Here is an 18,627-nt window from a genome sequence, read left to right as displayed (position 1 = left end):
ATGTGGAGAAAAGGGAACCCTCATGCACTGCTTGTGGGAATGTAAATTGGTGCAGCCACTACAGAAAACAGTATGGATGTTACTCAAAAAAGTAAAAATAGAACTATAATATGATCCACCAATTCTACTTCTAAGCATTTATTCAAAGAAAATTAAAACAGTAATTTGAAAAGACATATACACTCATATGTTCATTACAGCATTTTTTACAACAGCGAAGTATGGAAACAACCTAAGTGTCCATCAATGGATAAATAGATAGAGAAGAGGTGATACATATCTATACTGAGATTCTACTCAGCCATAAAAATGACTGAAATCTCATTGGCCATTTTTCATAAACAAAAAGTCAAACAATAACAACATATGATTTCAGGGCATATGAAGAGAAATAATTTGTCCTATTTTCCTCAAGGAGAAAAGGAAACTTAGTGTCTCTTTTTTATATCTGAACACACTTGACATTTGATTTTATTCATATTTAGCATACATTCCATTTTTGAGTTTATATTTTCTTTTTAAATAGCATATGTTCACTTTAAAAAGTATGTTAACTTAGAATACTTTCTTAGATTTAAGAATTATTGGTTTAGGTAAATTAGACATATAGCCAATAAATTTTTCAAAGAGATTAATAGATGTATTAAGGAATAAAATATTAGCAATTGGTTCATTTAACAAGCTTTTTTGAAGCTCTTATGATTTATTACTGTATATTTGAGATTAGTATTTCAGATTTGAACTAAAATTGCAAAGAAATTCCTCAATCATACCAGCTCCATATCTGATGCCAGTAGCAATAAGACTTCAAAATATTAATCTTTTTCTCAGGACATTGTTATAGGTTCAATTCATTTACATCATCCTTAGATTTTCCTGCTTTTCTCCTTAAGAATTTATAGATTGCTCCTTTCACAGGGAAGCCATTTGATGGGACTGCTTTCAACTCTACTTTTGTTTCTTTGAATCAGCAATAGAGTTAGCATTATTCTTATCACCAAGATATAGTCCATTATCTGATAAGAACAGATATTCTTCACATTCAATTTTGGATATATGATTTTTCTTATTTGTGTTCTCAGTAGACATATCCTCTTTATTTGCTGGAAATGAAAATTCATTCTTTTCCATAAGAGAATTATCATTCATCTAATTAATATATCTTGATTACCACTTCTCCCTTCATCATTACAACTAAGATAGTTATTTCTCTGTTATTTTTATGATTTAATTAATTAGTGTGAATCCTAAGTATTTCTAGCATTTTCTGATATCTAATATACAGGTAGCACAAAAAAACATACTACCTAATAAAGTGATATGTAAATAAACTTCAGCCCTAAGAAGTCCTGAACTTGGGAAGAAGAACAACTTTATTGGATTTATCCTCTTTTATTTAAATGAAACCAAAAGCATGCCAAACAGAATATTTAGTTAAGCTTTCTCCATTCCCCACAATATAATATAACAATTGTCAAACACATAAGAGATTTTATGAGCAAAGCACTTTCTTTAACTGAAATCGAAATAGCATCAAGATATAAATGAGAATGGGTGGGGAAGGGGGAAAGTAATTTTATGGATGTCTAAAAGAGCAGCTTTGAAAACAGGGTGTTCAACCAGGCAAATTGATTCCACCAATATCTTCCTCTCTGGCATAGGCTAACATGCTTGCAACTAAGATTGTTGGTTGCTGAAACCAACAATTAACTACCCTAGAAGAGGTACTTGATAATGTAATAAAGATTAAGTGAACTTGCTGCATTTAAGTATAGCATACTGCCTCCAGTGATCCTCTGGAAAAAGTTAGCCATGTGCTCTACACTAACACAGGCATTTAAAAAAATTTTTTTTCTATGACTTCAAGGATAAGATTCCTAAAGGATATGAGGTTAATGAGTTTGAACATTTAAAAAAAAAAACTGCAATTTTGACTATACAAAATTGGGAAGAGGAGAGAATTGCAGAGCCATTAAACATACACACACACACACAAACACACTTAAGTCAGTGAAGTTCTCTAATGGAGAAACAATTTTGTAATATGGCAGGGTCACAAGGATTCCTCAGACTACATTTCTTAAAACTGTAAAGAGACAGTCCTGCAGCCTGTGAAACAAAAGCCACATTCACAGAAAGAGAGACAAACTGAAAAGGCAGAGGGTTATGAACCAGATGAGGGAACAAGAGAAAACCCCAGAAAAACAACTAAATGAAGTGGAGATAGGCAACCTTCCAGAAAACTAATTCAGAATAATGATAATGAAGATGATCCAGGACCTCGGAAAAAGAATGCAGGCAAAAATCGAGAAGATGCAAGAAATGTTTAAAAAAGACCTAGAAGAATTAAAGAACAAACAGAGATGAATAATACCATAACAGAAATGAAAACTACATTAGAAGGAATCAATAGCAGAGTAACTGAGGCAGAAGAATGGATAAGTGACCTGGAAGACAGAATGGTGGAATTCACTGCTGCAGAACAGAATAAAGAAAAAAAGAATGAGAAGATATGAAAACAGCCTAAAAGACCTCTGGGACAACATTAAACACAACAACATTTGCATTATAGGGGTCCCAGAAGGAAAAGAGAGATAGAAACGACCCAAGGAAATATTTGAAGAGATTATAGTCAAAAATTTCCCTAACATGAGAAAGGAAATAGCGACCCAAGTGCAGGAAGTGCAAAGAGTCCCATACAGGATAAACCCAAGGAGAAACAGGCTGAGACATAGAGTAATCAAATTGCTAAAAATTAAAAAGAAAAATTATTGAAATCTGCAAGGGAAAAATGCCAAATAAAATACAAGGAAACTCCCATAAGGTTAACAGCTGATTTCTCAGCAGAAATTCTACAAGCCAGAAGGGAGCGGCATGATATACTTAAAGTGATGAAAGGGAAGAACCTACAACCAAGATTACTCTACCCAGCAAGGATCTCATTCAGATTCAATGGAGAAATCAAAAGCTTTACAGACAAGCAAAAGCTAAGAGAAATCAGCACCACAAAACAAGCTCTACAAAATTGCTAAAGGAACTTCTCTAAGTGGGAAACACAAGAGAAGAAAACGACCTACAAATACAAACCCAAAACAATTAGGAAAATGGTCATAGGAACATACGTATCAATAATTAACTTAAACATGAATGGATTAAATACTCCAACCAAAAGACACGGACAAGCTGAATGATTGCAAAAACAAAATCCATATATATGCTGTCTACAAGAGACTCACTTAGAACAAGGGACATACAGACTGAAAGTGCAAGTATGGAAAAAGATACTCCATGAAAATGGAAATCAAAAGAAAGCTGGAGTAGCAATACTCATATCAGAAAAAATAGACTGTAAAATAAAGAATGTTACAAGAGACAAGGAAGGACACTACATAATGATCAAGGGATCAATCCAAGAAGAAGATATAACAATCATAAATATGCATGTGCATATTTATGTGCACAAGATAGGATGCATGCAAGATAGGAGCACCTCAATACACAAGGCAACTGCTAACAGCTATAAAAGAGGAAATCGACAGTAACACAATAAGAGTGGGTGACTTTAACATCTCACTTACACCAATGGACTGATCATTCAAAATTATAAAGGAAATGCAAGTTTTAAATGACACAATAGACAATAGACCAAATAGATTTAATTGATATTTATAGGACATTCCATCCAAAAACAGCAGATTACACTTTCCTCTCTAGTGCATACAAAACATTCTCCAGGATAGATCACATCTTGGGTCACAAATCAAGCCTCAGTAAATTTAAGAAAATTGAAATCATATCAGTCATCTTTTTTGACCACAATGCTATGAGATTAGAAATGAATACAGGGAAAAAAATGTAAAAAACACAAACACATGGAGGTTAAACATTGCATTACTAAATAACCAAGAGATCACTGAAGAAATCAAAGAGGAAATCAAAAAATACCTACACAAAAATGACAATGAAAACATGACAATCCAAAACCTATGGGATACAGGCAGTACTAAGGGTGAAGTTTAGAGCTATAAAAACCTACCTCAAAAAACAAGAAAAATCTCTAAACAATCTAACCTTACACCTAAAGGAACTACAGAAAGAAGAACAAACAAAACCCAAAGTAAGCAGAAGGAAAGAAATCATAAACAACAGAGCAGAAATAAATGAAATAGAAACAAAGAGAACAATAGAAAGATCAATAAAACTAAAATCTGGTTCTTTGAGAAGATAAAAAAATATTGATAAACCATTAGCCAGACTCATCATGAAAAAAGAGGGAGAGGACTCAAACCAATAAAATTAGAAATGAAAAAAGAGTAGTAACCACAGACACTGCAGAAATACAAAGCATCCAAGAGACTACTACAAACAAATCTATGTCAATACAATGGAAAACCTGGAAGAAATGGACAAATACTCAGAAAGGGATAAGCTTGCAAGATTGAACCAGGAAGAAATAGAAAATATGAACAGACCAATCACAAGTAATGAAATTGAAACTGTGATTAAAATCTTCCAACAAACAAAAGTCCAGGACCAGATGGCTTCGCAGGTAAATTCTATCAAACATTTAGAGAAGAGCTAACACTCATCCTTCTAAAACTCTTCCAAAAAACTGCAGAGGAAGGAACACTCCCAAACTCATTCTATGAGGCCACCATCACCCTGATACCAAGACCAGACAAAGATACTTACTACAAAAAAAGAACGTTACAGACCAATATCACTGATGAATATAGATGCAAAAATCCTCAAAAAAATACTAGCAAACAGAATCCAACAACACATTAAAAGGATCATACACCATGATCAGGTGAGATTTATACCAGGGATGCAAGGATTCTTCAATATATGCAAATCAATCAATGTGATACACCATATTAACAAATTGAAGAATAAAAACCATATCATCTCAATAGATGTAGAAAAACTTTTGAAAAAATTCAAAACCCATTTATGATAAAAAAGTCTCCAGAAAGTGGGCAAAGAGGACACCTACCTCAACATAATAAAGGCCATATATGACAAACCCACAGCAAACATCATTCTCAATGGTGAAAAACTGAAAGCATTTCCTCTTAGATCAGGAACAAGAGAAGGATGTCCACTCTCACCACTGTTATTCAACATAGTTTGGAAGTCCTAGCCATGGCAATCAGAGAAGAAAAAGAAATAAAAGGAATCCAAATTGGAAAAGAAGTAAAAGTGTCACTGTTTGCAGATGACATGATACTATGTGTAAAGAATCCCAAACATGTCACCAGAAAACTGCTAGAGCTAATCAATGAATTTGGTAAAGTTGCAGGATACAAAATTAATGCACAGAAATCTCTTGCATTCCTATATACTAATGATGAAAATTATGAAAGAGAAATTAAGGTCACACTCCCATTTACCATTGCAACGAAAAGAAGAAAACACCTAGTAATAAACCTAACTAGGGAGACAAAACACCTGTATACAGAAAAGTATAAGACACTAATGCAAGAAATTAAAGCTGATACCAACAGGTGGAGAGATATACCATGTTCTTGGATTAGAAGAATCAATATTGTGAAAATGACAATATTACCCAAAGCAATCTACAGATTCAATGTAGTTCCCTATCAAATTACCAATGACATTTTTTAAAGAGCTAGAAGAAAATATCTTAAAATTTGTATGGAAACACAAAAGACCCCAATAGCCAAAGCAGTCTTGAGGAAAAAAAGCAGGGCTGGAAGGATCACACTCCCTGACTTCAGACTATACTACAATGCAACAGTAATCAAAACAATATGGTACTGGCACAAAAACAGAAACATAGATTAATGGAACAAGATAGAAAACCCAGAGATAAACCCACACACCTATGGTCAACTAATCTATGACAAATGAGACAACGATATACAATGGAGAAAAGACAGTCTTTTCAATAAGTTGTGCTCGGAAATCTGGACAGCTACATGTAAAAGAATGAAATTAGAACACTCCCTAACACCATATACAAAAATAAACACAAAATGGATTTGAGACCTACATGTAAGAGCAGACACTATAAAACTCTTAGAGGAAAATATAGGAAGAACACTCTTTGACATATATCACAGCAATATCATTTTTTATTCACCTCCTAGAGTAATGGAAATAAAAACAAAAATAAACAAATGGGACCTAATGCAACTTCAAAGTTTTTGCACATCAAAGGAAATCATAAACAAGACAAAAAGACAACCCTCAGAGTGAGAGAAAATATTTGCAAATGAATCAACAAAGGATTAATCTTGAACATATATAAACAGCTCATGCAGCTCAATATTAAAAAAACAAACAACCCAATCCAAAATGTGCAGAAGACCTAAATAGACATTTCTCCAAAGAAGACATACAGGTGGCCAAGAAGCACATGAAAAGCTGCTCAACATCACTAATTATTGGGGAAATGAAAATCAAAACTACAATGAGGTATCACCTCACACCACTTAGAATGGGCATCATCAGAAAATCTACAAACAACACATTCTGGAGAGGGTGTGGAAAAAAGGAAACCCTCTTGCACTGTTGGTAGAATGTAAATTGATATAGCCACTATGGAAAACAGTATGGAGTTTCCTTAAAAAACTAAAAATAAAATTAGTATATGATCCAGCAATCCCACTACTGGGCATATACCCATAGAAAACCATAATTCAAAAAGACACATGCACCCCAATGTTCATTGCAGCACTATTTACAATATCCACATCATGGAAGCAACCTAGATGTCCATCGACAGATTAATGGATAAAGAAGAGGTGGTACATATATACAATGGACTATTACTCAGCCATAAAAAGGAACGAAATTGGGTCATTTGTAGAGATGTGGATGGATCTAGAGACTGTCATACAGAGTGAAGTAAGTCAGAAAAAGAAGAACAAATATCATATATTAATGCATATATGTGGAACCTAGGAAAATGGTACAGATGAACCAGTTTTCAGGGCAGAAATTGAGTCACAGATGTAGAGAACTAACATATGGACACCAAGGGGGGAAAGCAGCAGGGGTGGAGGTGGTGATGTGATGAATTGGGTGATTGGGATTGACATGTATAGTCTGATGTGTATAAAATTGATAACTAATAAGAACCTGCTGTATAAAAAATAAATTAAATAAAATTTAAAAAGTGTAAAGGAACTATAGTTTTGTGTACAGATCAGTCAACCAAAGACAGTTCCTTTTTATTGTAAAAATATTTTTTACAATGATATATTAGATAATTAATTAAATTTACTATGGAAGCTGTCAAAAATAATTACAACCTATCATAACAATTTATTATGGATAGTCTTAAATTATTTTAGTCCACGAGATTATATGGAATTCCTTCCAACCTGCTAGAAGGTTCACCTCGGAAATCCGGTTGTTATGTTAAGTCTGTCTTCATGAGGTGTAAATCTTTCACCATTAGTTTTGTGGTGTTTTAGTGGTAAGTGATGCTGTTGGTTCAAATTATGGCAGTGTCAACATGTAGAGAAGCCAGTAGTTTGACACCTGCATCTAGCAAATGTTGTCATCCAAGGCAGAATCTCACTTCAGAGAAATGAGAGTGAGGTAGAAGGAAATGTGGAATAGTGAGCCAAATTGAAAATAGAAGGGGACCATGAACACAGAAGGCTTTCTTTTCAGGGATCCAAAGTATCATAGAATGAGTCATTTGGGGCAAGGGCTTCATGAGGAAGGTGCTTACTGGCACCTTAGAGCAATTGTCCAGCAACCTGGCACAGGCTTCACTCATTATGTTTGATGAATAATAGCACACATTGTATGATATCAGCGGTTTTCACTATTTAAATATGCAATCATTTTATTCAGTTTTCTAGTATTTTCCCCAGCTTATCAAGCTACCTTCTATAACCATTATTGAAAGTTATGTGTTGGGTTATGTTATACAATATTTTCCCCTAATGTTTAGAATGAGTGCAGTATAAAATGTAGTGAGAAATAGTTAACTGGTTTTATTTAAACGTATATAATATAACCTATAAATCTATGTGAACAGTCATCACCCATGTAAAGATGTGCCATTTCACTATTTGCTTAAAGTTGCTAAGATATGAGTACACTACCACAGGTTCTGTCTATGTAAAGGACCATACACTCTTCCCTCACAATATCTTCACATGTGGCCACATAAAATATGAGTAATGTGAGGGTGTCACTGAATATCCTTATCCTAAATATTAGTAAAGCTAAACATTTATCTAAATTTAGAATTTTTAGATCTCTGAATTTTTAGATCTATATATAAATAATATTGTCCTCTGAATTTTATCAACCATCATACTGTGTGGACCAGTGACCTGCAGAGCACTTGGTAGTAGGTGGATCATGTTCTCTTCTTGTATGTAGTAGTAGGTGGTAGTAGGTGGATCATGTTCTCTTCTTGTTTGCCTTAGGCACTCTGGGATTTCATTCTTAGAAATACCCATGATTCTATGAGAGTCATTCTTATAGCCTATCCTCTGCAGAAAATCACAAAAACAGTTGCTTAGCTGTCACATTAGACTGAGCTGTGAATAAAATTTAATATGATTTGAGCATATTGTAATAACGTTTTTAGACATTTTTCTCTATTCTCAAAATCAGGGAAAACCTGTAATTTCCCAGAATAGGTTTGTTTCTATCTCATGAACACTGGTTTCATTCCCGTTTGCTTTTGCAACATGTGAGCAAAGACATGAATTTGTGATCAAACCCTAGCCCTCTACTGTTAAGCATTGTGAGAACATTTTCACACATTGTTTGCTCTTGGCTTACTTATGTTCCATCCGTTACTCAGATCCCCTATATATTTAGTTTATCCTTTAGTATTACACTTACTTTTTATAAACAATATCATGTCTTTTATGGAAGGTAGAAAGGGAGGGAAAGAGAGGTGATAACTGTGATTGTGGATAACCAATGAAAGCATAATTACTGTTGTAATAATTGAGGTGAGTAGACAGTTCTAAGGAATTACATATATACCTTATTTATTAATGTGACATAATTGTTCTTATTATTAAAATGTTTACCTGAAAATTCTCAAGAAAAAAACAAGTATGATACATGATGTATATGCATGATGTAAAATACAGAATATGTAACATAATATACACATACGCTGCATATATACACATGTACACAATGTATAATGTTATGTGTAATATGTTATGCAATTTATAATATATGATCATATAACATAATACATGATGTATAATATATTGAATAGAATCTGTAATGTATAATACATACATAATATACTATAACATAATATATATGTAAAGTATAACATATCTCTCTACTAGAGTGTATTCTGTGGGTTGGGTTGTGTGTTTGTGTGTATGTGTGTTTACGTATACATTTTTTTCATGGCTACTTGAAGTGTGTTTGAGACAATGGTAGAGAAAACAGAGGACATGTAGGGATTTGGGGGTTGGGAGAATACTCTGACAGCACTGCACTCTGGAAAAATTGACTGTTATATGAAATGAAGCTGGAAAAAACAATGGCTGAAGGCACAAATCAGCTACTTTTCAGTATAACAATTACTTTAAGGTCCAATTCTAAAGGGTTTTTACTTTTTTTAAAATTTTATTTTATTTATTTTTTTATACAGCAGGTTCTTATTAGTCATCAATTTTATACACATCAGTATATACATGTCAATCCCAATCGCCCAATTCATCCCACCACCACCACCACCCCCACCACCCCCACCACCCCACTGCTTTCCCCCCTTGGTGTCCATACTTTTGTTCTCTACATCTGTGTCTCAATTTCTACCCTGTACCATTTTTCTAGGTTCCACATATATGTGTTAATATACAATATTTGTTTTTCTCTTTCTGACTTATTTCACTCTGTATGACAGTCTCTAGATCCATCCATGTCTCAACAAATGACCCAATTTCGTTCCTTTTTATGACTAAGTAATAGTCCATTGTATATATGTACCACATCTTCTTTATTCATTCGTCTGTTGATGGACATTTAGGTTGCTTCCATGACCTGGCTATTATAAATAGTGCTTCAATGGACACTGGGGTGCATGTGTCTTTTTGAATTACAGTTTTCTCTGTGTATATGCCCAGTAGTGGTATTGCTGGATCATATGCTAATTTTATTTTTAATTTTTTAAGGAACCTCCATACTGTTCTCCATAGTGACTATATCAATTTACATTCCCACCAACAGTGCAGGAGGGTTCCCTTTTTTTCACACCCTCTCCAGCATTTGTAGTTTGTAGATTTTCTGATGATGCCCATTCTAAGTGGTGTGAGGTAATACCTCATTTTAGTTTTGATTTGCATTTCTCTAATAATTGGTGATTAGTGATGTTTTCATGTGCTTCTTGGTCATCTGTATGTCTGCTTTGGAGAAATGTCTATTTAGGGCTTCTGCCCATTTTGGATTGGGTTGTTTGTTTTATAATATTGAGCTGCATATGCTGTTTATATAATTTGGAGAATAATCCTTTGTCCATTGATTTGTTTGCAAATATTTTCTCTCACTCTGAGGGTTGTCTTTTCGTCTTGTTTATAGTTTCCTTTGCTGTGCAAAAGCTTTGAAGTTGCATTAGGTCCCATTTGTTTATTTTTGTTTTTATTTCCATTACTCTAGGAGGTGGATCAAAAAAGATCTTGTTGAGTTTATGTCAAAGAGTGTTCTTTCTTTGTTTTCCTCTAAGAGTTTTATATGTCTGGACTTACATTTAGGTCTCAAATCCATTTTGAGTTTATTTTTGTGTATGGCATTAAGGAGGGTTCTAATTTCATTCTTTTACATGTAGCTGTTCACATTTCCGAGCACCACTTATTGAAGAGAATGTCTTTTCTCCATTGTATATCCTTGCCTCCTTTGTCATAGATTAGTTGACCATGGGTGCATGGGTTTATCTCTGGGCTTTCTGTCTTGTTCCATTGATCTAAGTTTCTGTATTTGTGCCAGTACCATATTGTCTTGATTACTGTAGCTTTATAATATTGTCTGAAGTCAGGGACTCTGATTCCTCCAGCTCCGTTTATTTCCCTCAAGACTGCTTTGGCTATTTGTGGTCTTTTGTGTCTCCATACAAATGTTAAGATTTTTTGTTCTAGTTCTGTAAAAAATGCCATAGGTAATTTGATAGTGATTGCATTCATTCTGTAGATTGCTTTGGGTAGTAGAGTCATTTTCACAACATTGATTCTTCCAGTCGAAGAACATGGTATATCTCTCCATCTGTTGGTATCATCTTTGATTTCTTTCATTAGTGTCTTATAGTTTTCTGCATACAGGTATTTTGTCTCCCTAGGTAAGTTTATTCCTAGGTATTTTATTCCTTTTGGTATTTTATTCCTTTTGCAATGGTAAATGGGAGTGTTTCCTTAATTTCTCTTTCAGATTTTTCATCTTTAGTGTTTAGGAATGCAAGAGATTTCTGTGCATTAATTTTGTATCCTGCAACTTTACCAAATTCATTGATTAGCTCTAGTAGTTTTCTGATGGCATCTTTACGATTCTCTATGTATAGTTTCATGTCATCTGCAAACAGTGACGCTTTTACTTCTTCTTTTCCAATTTGTATTCCTTTTATTTCTTTTAATTCTCTTATTGTCATGGTTAGGACTTCCAAAAGTATGTTGAATAATAGTGGTGAGAGTGTACATCCTTGTCTTGTTCCTGATCTTAGAGGAAATGCTTTCAGTTTTTCACCATTGAGAATGATGTTTGCTGTGGGTTTTTCATATATGGCCTTTATTATTTTGAGGTAAGTTTCCCTCTATGCCCACTTTCTAGAGAGTTTTTTATCATGAATGGGTTTTGAATTTTGTCTAAAGCTTTTTCTGCATCTATTGAGATGATCATATGGTTTTTATTCTTTGTAGTAAGTATCTTTGTCTGGTCTTGCTATCAGGGTGATGGTGGCCTCATAGAATGAGTTTGGGAGTGTTCCTTCCTCTGCAGTTTTTCGGAAGCGTTTGAGAAGGATGAGTATTAGCTCTTCTCTAAATGCTTGATAGAATTTATCTGCGAAGCCATCTGGTCCTGGACTTTTGTTTGTTGGAAGATTTTAATCACAGTTTCAATTTCATTACTTGTGATTGGTCTGTTCATATTTTCTATTTCTTCCTGGTTCAATCTTGGAAGGTTATACCTTTCTAAGAATTTGTCCATTTCTTACACATTGTCCTTTTTATTGGTATAAAGTTGCTTGTTGCAGCCTCTTAGGATGCTTTGTATTTCTGCGGTGTCATTTGTAACTTCTCCTTTTTCATTTCTAATTTTATTGATTTGAGTCCTCTCCCTCTTTTTCTTGATGAGTCTGGCTAATGCTTTATCAATTTTGTTTATCTCCTCAAAGAACCAGCTTTTAGTTTTATTGATCTTTGCTATTGTTTTCTTTGTTTCTATTTCATTTATTTCTGCTTTGATATTTATGATTTCTTTCCTTCTGCTAACTTTGGGTTTTGTTTGTTCTTCTTTCTCTATGTCCTTTAGGTGTAACTTTAGTTTGTTTATTTTGGATTTTTCTTGTTTCTTGAGGTAGGCTTGTATAGCTTTAAACTTTGTTTTTAGAACTGCTTTTGCTGCATCCCATAGGTTTTGGATCATCGTGTTTTCATTGTCATTTGTCTCTAGTATTTTTTGATTTCCTCTTTGATTTCTTCAGAGATCTCTTGGTTATTTAGTAATGCAATGTTTAACCTCCATGTGTTTGTGTTTTTTACGTTTTTTCCCCTGTAATTCATTTCTAATCTGATAGCGTTGTTGTCAGAACAGATGATTGATATGATTTCAGTTTTCTTAAATTTACTGAGGCTTGATTTGTGACCCAAGATATGATCTAACCTGGAGAATCTTCCAGGCACACTTGAGAGGAAAGTGTGATGTGCTCTTTTTGGATCGAATGTCCTATAAATATCAATTAAATCTATCTGATCTATTGTGTCATTTAAAGCTTTCGTTTCCTTTATAATTTTCTGTTTGGATGATCAGTCCATTGGTGTAAGTGAGATGTTAAAGTCACCCACCCTTATTGTGTTACTGTCAATTTCCTCTTTTATTGCCGTTAGCAATTGCTTGTGTATTGAGGTACTCCTATGTTGGGTGCACATATATTTATTATTGTTATATCTTCTTCTTGGATTGATCCCTTGATCATTATGTAGTGTCCTTCCTTGTCTCTTGTAAGATTCTTTATTTTAAAGTCTATTTTATCTGATATGAGTATTGCTACTCCAGCTTTCTTTTGATTTCCATTTGTATGGAATATCTTTTTCCATCCCCTCACTTTCAGTCTGTATGTGTCCCTAGGTCTGAAGTAGGTCTCTTGTAGACAGCATATATATGGGCTTGTTTTTGTATCCATTCACCAAGCCTGTGTCTTTTTGTTGGAGTATTTAATCCATTCACGTTTAAGGTAATTTTCAATATGTATGTTTCTATGATCATTTTCTTAATTGATTTGGGTTTGTTTTTTAGGTCGTTTTCTTCTCTTGTGTTTCCCAGTTAGAGTAGTTCCTTTAGCATTTGTTGTAGAGCTGGTTTGGTGGTGCTGAGTTCTCTTAGCTTTTGCTTGTCTATAAAGCTTTTGATTTCTCCATCAAATCTGAATGAGATCCTTGCTGGGTAGAGTAATCTTGGTTGTAGGTTCTTCCCTTTCATAACTTTAAGTATATCATGCCACTCCCTTCTGGCTTGTAGAATTTCTGCGAGAAATCAGTTGTTAACCTTATGCGAGTTCCCTTGTATTTTATTTGTTGTTTTTCCCTTGCTGCTTTCAATGATGTTTCTTTGTCTTTAATTTTTGTCAATTTGATTACTGTGTTTCTCCTTGATTTTATCTTGTATGGGCTTCTTTGCACTTCCTGGGCTTGGGTGGCTATTTCCCTTCCCATTTTAAGGAAGTTTTTGACTATTACCTCTTCAAATATTTTCTCTGGTCCTTTCTCTCTCTTCTCCTTCTGGGACCCCTATAATGCGAATGTTCTTGTCTTTAATGTTGTCCCAGAGGTCTCTTAGGCTTTCTCCATTTCTTTTGATTCTTTTTTTTTCTTTATTCTGTTCTGCAGCAGTGAGTTCCACCATTCTGTCTTCCAGGTCACTTATCCATTCTTCTGCCTTAGTTATTCTGCCATTGATTCCTTCTAGTGTAGTTTTCATTTCAGTTATTGTATTGTTCATCTCTCTTTGTTTGTTCTTTAATTCTTATAGTTCTTTGTTGAACATTTCTTGCATCTTCTCTATCTTTGCCTGCATTCTTTTTCCGAGGTCCTGGATCACCTTCTTTTTTTGGAAAGTTGCCTATCTCCACTTCATTTAGTTGTTTTTCTGGGGTTTTATCTTGTTCCTTCATCTGGTACATAGCCCTCTGCCTTTTCATCTTGTCTATCTTTCTGTGAATGTGCTTTTTGTTCCACAGGCTCTCAGGATTGTAGTTCTTCTTGCTTCTGTTGTCTGCCCTCTGGTAGATGTGGCTATCTCCTAAATGTTCTTCTAATCTTGATTATTATTTCTTCTTTGACCCGTAAGTTATCTAAGGGTATTTTTCCCCTAAGTGAATGTTTTTTCTTTTCTTTTTTTATTCACTTTAACCTAATTGCACTCTAATTGAAAGATATTTGTATATAACAAATCTTTTAAAAATTTAATGAGACATTTTATAACCATATATATAAAATCGTATATATATAATACATACAGTTATATATTATATGTGTATATCACCCTATATATCACATATTGTATGTATGTTTGTAAATGTCCATGTATAATATATGTGTGTGTATATATATATATATATATATATAAATATAATCAGATAGATATAGATATAAATATCTCCATTAAATCAAATGTGTTAACATGACAGTAAATTTCTCAGTTTTTTGCCTTGTTTTCTTGTTAAATTTTCCTTAGGCTACAAAAAGTTTATTTCCATTTATATCTCATAGTGACCTGAAGCTTTTATCATTATGTATTTATACTGTTAATTCTGTATAAGTTTTAACCATAAAATCCATTTTGCCTGATATTAACATGGCTACTCCAGTCTTCATTTGGTTAGTTCTATTTTATGTATTTTCCATTCATGTCTGTCTCTTATATATTTTTCCCCTATGAGTTAGGTATCACTCGTGCAAACAGGATATAGCACTCTTTTAAATCCATTTTGACAATTTTCATCTCTAATGTTTGTTTTTATCTCTTTCTATTTATTGTGATTTCTAGTATATTTGGATTTATTCCTATCATCAATTTGGGAATTTCTATTTGTTTAGCATTTTTGTGGGTGTTTTTCTACTTGCTTTCCTTTTTTTTTTTTTTAAATAACTTTTTTGGAGTATAGTTGATTTACAATTGTGGTCATTACTTTTAGCTCAAATTGCACACTGAAAAAGTTTGAATCAACCCTGATGAAAACTCAGATCCTTTTTATACCCTTAATACAAAAGATGATTAATGTCAAAAAATGCTCTACACAGGTAATCCTAGAATTCTCAAAGTGATTATTTGATACTAAAAGTGATTTTTTCCCCAGTAGTAGCACAGTGCTAATAATCATTACCATGATTAAGTTAATTTTTAGGTGATACAATGCGAATGATCCATCACTTGATTCTTAAAGCAAATGAGGTTTAAACCCTACCTTTTTGTTTGGCAAATTAACAGACAAATTTTTTACTGAAACAGTTCACTTATAACAAGGAAAGAGTGAGTCTTTCTAATTCAAATTTCTGTTTCCTAAATGAGAAACCGAGAAATAAAAAATACATAACTTATCTACCTCCAGCTGGTATATAGTACAACATCTTATAAGACATCCTCTAAAGTATGACTCTTTTTTGTTTGCTCTTTCCTCAGTTTTCACTATTTTCATGAAAACTATGCAATTAATGAATAGTTTTCATTATTTGGAAGGTACAGATTTTTTGAAAATCAATTCAATGGGCTCTGTTCATAAACTTATTTGCATTTATTGCCCTTATCAGGTTTTCCTTCAGTTTATTTGGATTTAAAAAATATTTTATTTTATATTACAGTATAGTTGATTAACAATGTTATGTTAGTTTCAGGTGTACAACAAAGTCATTCAGTTATACATATATGTGTATCTATTCTTTTTCAAATTCTTTTCCCACATAGGTTATTAAAGTGTATTGAGCAAAGTTCCCTGTGCTATACAGTAGTTCCTTGTTGGTTATCTGTTTTTTGTTGTTTTTTGTTGTTGTTATTTTTTTTTTTGCAGTACATGGGCCTCTCACTGTTGTGGCCTCTCCCGTTGTGGAGCACAGGCTCCGGATGTGCAGGCTCAGCGGCCATGACTCACCGGCCCAGCCGCTCCATGGCATGTGGGATCTTCCCAGACTGGGGTACGAACCCGTGTCTCCTGCATCGGCAGGCAGACTCTCAACCACTGCCCCACCAGGGAAGCCCGGTTATCTGTTTTATATATAGCAGTGGGTACATGTCATTTCCAAACTCCCAATCTATCCCTTGCCCTCACCCTTCATCCCTGGTAAGCATAAGGTTGTCCTCTAAGTCTGTGAGTTTGTTTCTGTCTTGTAAATAAGTTCATTTGTTTCATATTTTTTAGATTCTGCATATAAGCATTATCTTATGATATTTGTCTTTCTCTGTCTGACTTACTTCACTTAGTATGATAATCTCCAGATCCACCCATGTTGCTGCAAATGGCATTATTTCATTCTTTGTAATGGCTGAGTAATATTCCATTGTATATATGCCACATCTTTATCCATTCATCTGTTGTTGAACGTTTAGTTGCTTCCATGTCTTAACTATTATAAACAGTGCTGCAATGAAAGAACAGTGGGGTACATGTGTCCTTTTGAAACATGTTTTTCTCCAGATATATGCCTAAGAGTGGGATTGCTGGATCATATGGTAACATTATTTTTAGTTTTTTAAGCAACCTACATGTTCTCCATAGTGGCTATAACAATTTACATTCCCACCAACAGTGTCAGAAGGTTCCCTTTTCTCCACACCCTCTACAGCATTTATTGTCTGCAGACATTTTGATGATGGCCATTCTGACTGGTGTGAGGTGATTTCTCATTGCAGTTTTGATTGGAATTTCTCTAATAATTAACGATGTTGAGCATCTTTTCATGTGCCTCTTGGCCATCTGTATGTCTTCTTTGGAGAAACGTCTCTTTAGTTCTGCCCATTTTCTGATTGGGTTCTGGTTTTTTTTATGTTGAGCCACATGAGTTGTTTGTAAATTTTGGAGATTAATCCCTTATTGGTTACATCATTTGCAAATATTTTCTCCCATTCTGTGGGTTGTCTTTTTCATTTTGTTGATGGTTTCCTTTGCATTGAAAAAGGTTTTGAGTTTAATTAGGTCCCATATTTTTACTTTTGTTTTTATTTCCATTACTCTAGGAGACAGGTCAAAAAAGATCTTGCTGTGATTTATGTCAAACAGTGTTCTGCCTATGTTTTCCTCTCAGAGTTTTATAGTATCCCATCTTACATTTAGGTCTTTAATCTTCAATTTTTTGATGTGGTGTATCACACTGATTGATTTGTGGATATTGAAAAATCCTTGCAACCCTTGGATTAACACCACTTGATCATGACGTATGATCCTTTTAATTTATTGTTGGATTCGGTTTGCTAGTATTTTGTTGAGGATTTTTACGTCTATGTTCATCACTGATATTGGCCTGTAATTTTCTTTTTTTGTGGTATCTTTGTCTGGTTTTGGTATCAGGTTGATGGTGGCCTCATAGAATAAGTTTGGGAGTGTTCCTTTCTTTGCAATTATTTGGAAGAGTTTCAGAAGGATAGGTGTTAACTCTTCTCTAAATATTTGATAGAATTCACCTATGAAGCCATCTGGTCCTGGGCTTTTTTGTGTTGGGAGTTTTTAAATCACAGTTTCAGCTTCAGTGCTTTGATTGTTCTGTTCATATTTTCTATTTTTTCCTGATTTAGTCTTGGGAGATTGTATCTTTTTAAGAATTTGTCTATTTCTTCTAGGTTGTCCATTTTATTGACATGTAGTTACTTATAGTAGTCTCTCATGAGCCTTTGTATTTCTGTGCTGTTTGTTGTAAACTTCTCCTTTTTCATTTCTAATTTTTTTGATTTGAGCCTTCTCCCTCTTTTTCTTGATGAGTCTGGTTAAAGCTTTATAAATTTTGTTTATCTTTTCAAAGAATCAGCTTTCAGTTTCATTGATCTGTTCTATTATTTTCTTTTTCTCTATTACATTTATTTCTGCTGTGATCTTTATGATTTATTTCCCTCTCTTAACTTTGGGTTTTGTTTGTTCTTTCTCTAGTTGCTTTAGGTATAAGGTTAGATTGTTTATTTGAGATTTTTCTTATTTCCTGAGGTAAGATTGTATTGCTACAAACTTCCCTCTTAGAACTGCTTTTGCTGTGTCCCTTAGGTTTTGGATCATCATGCTTTAGTTGTCTTTTGTCTCTAGGTATTTTTTAATTTTCTCTTTGGTTTCTTCAGTAATCCATTACTCATTTTGTAGCATATTGTTTAACGTCTTTGTGCTTGTGTTTCTTTAAAGTTTTTTTTCTTATAGTTGATTTCTAATCTCATTGTGTTGTGATTGCAAAAGATGTTTGATTTGATTTCAATTTTCTTAAGTTT

This window comes from Mesoplodon densirostris, chromosome 5 (assembly GCF_025265405.1).
Source record: "Mesoplodon densirostris isolate mMesDen1 chromosome 5, mMesDen1 primary haplotype, whole genome shotgun sequence".
Classification (NCBI taxonomy): Eukaryota; Metazoa; Chordata; class Mammalia; order Artiodactyla; family Ziphiidae; genus Mesoplodon; species Mesoplodon densirostris.
Note: the sequence above shows the minus strand (reverse complement) of the source record.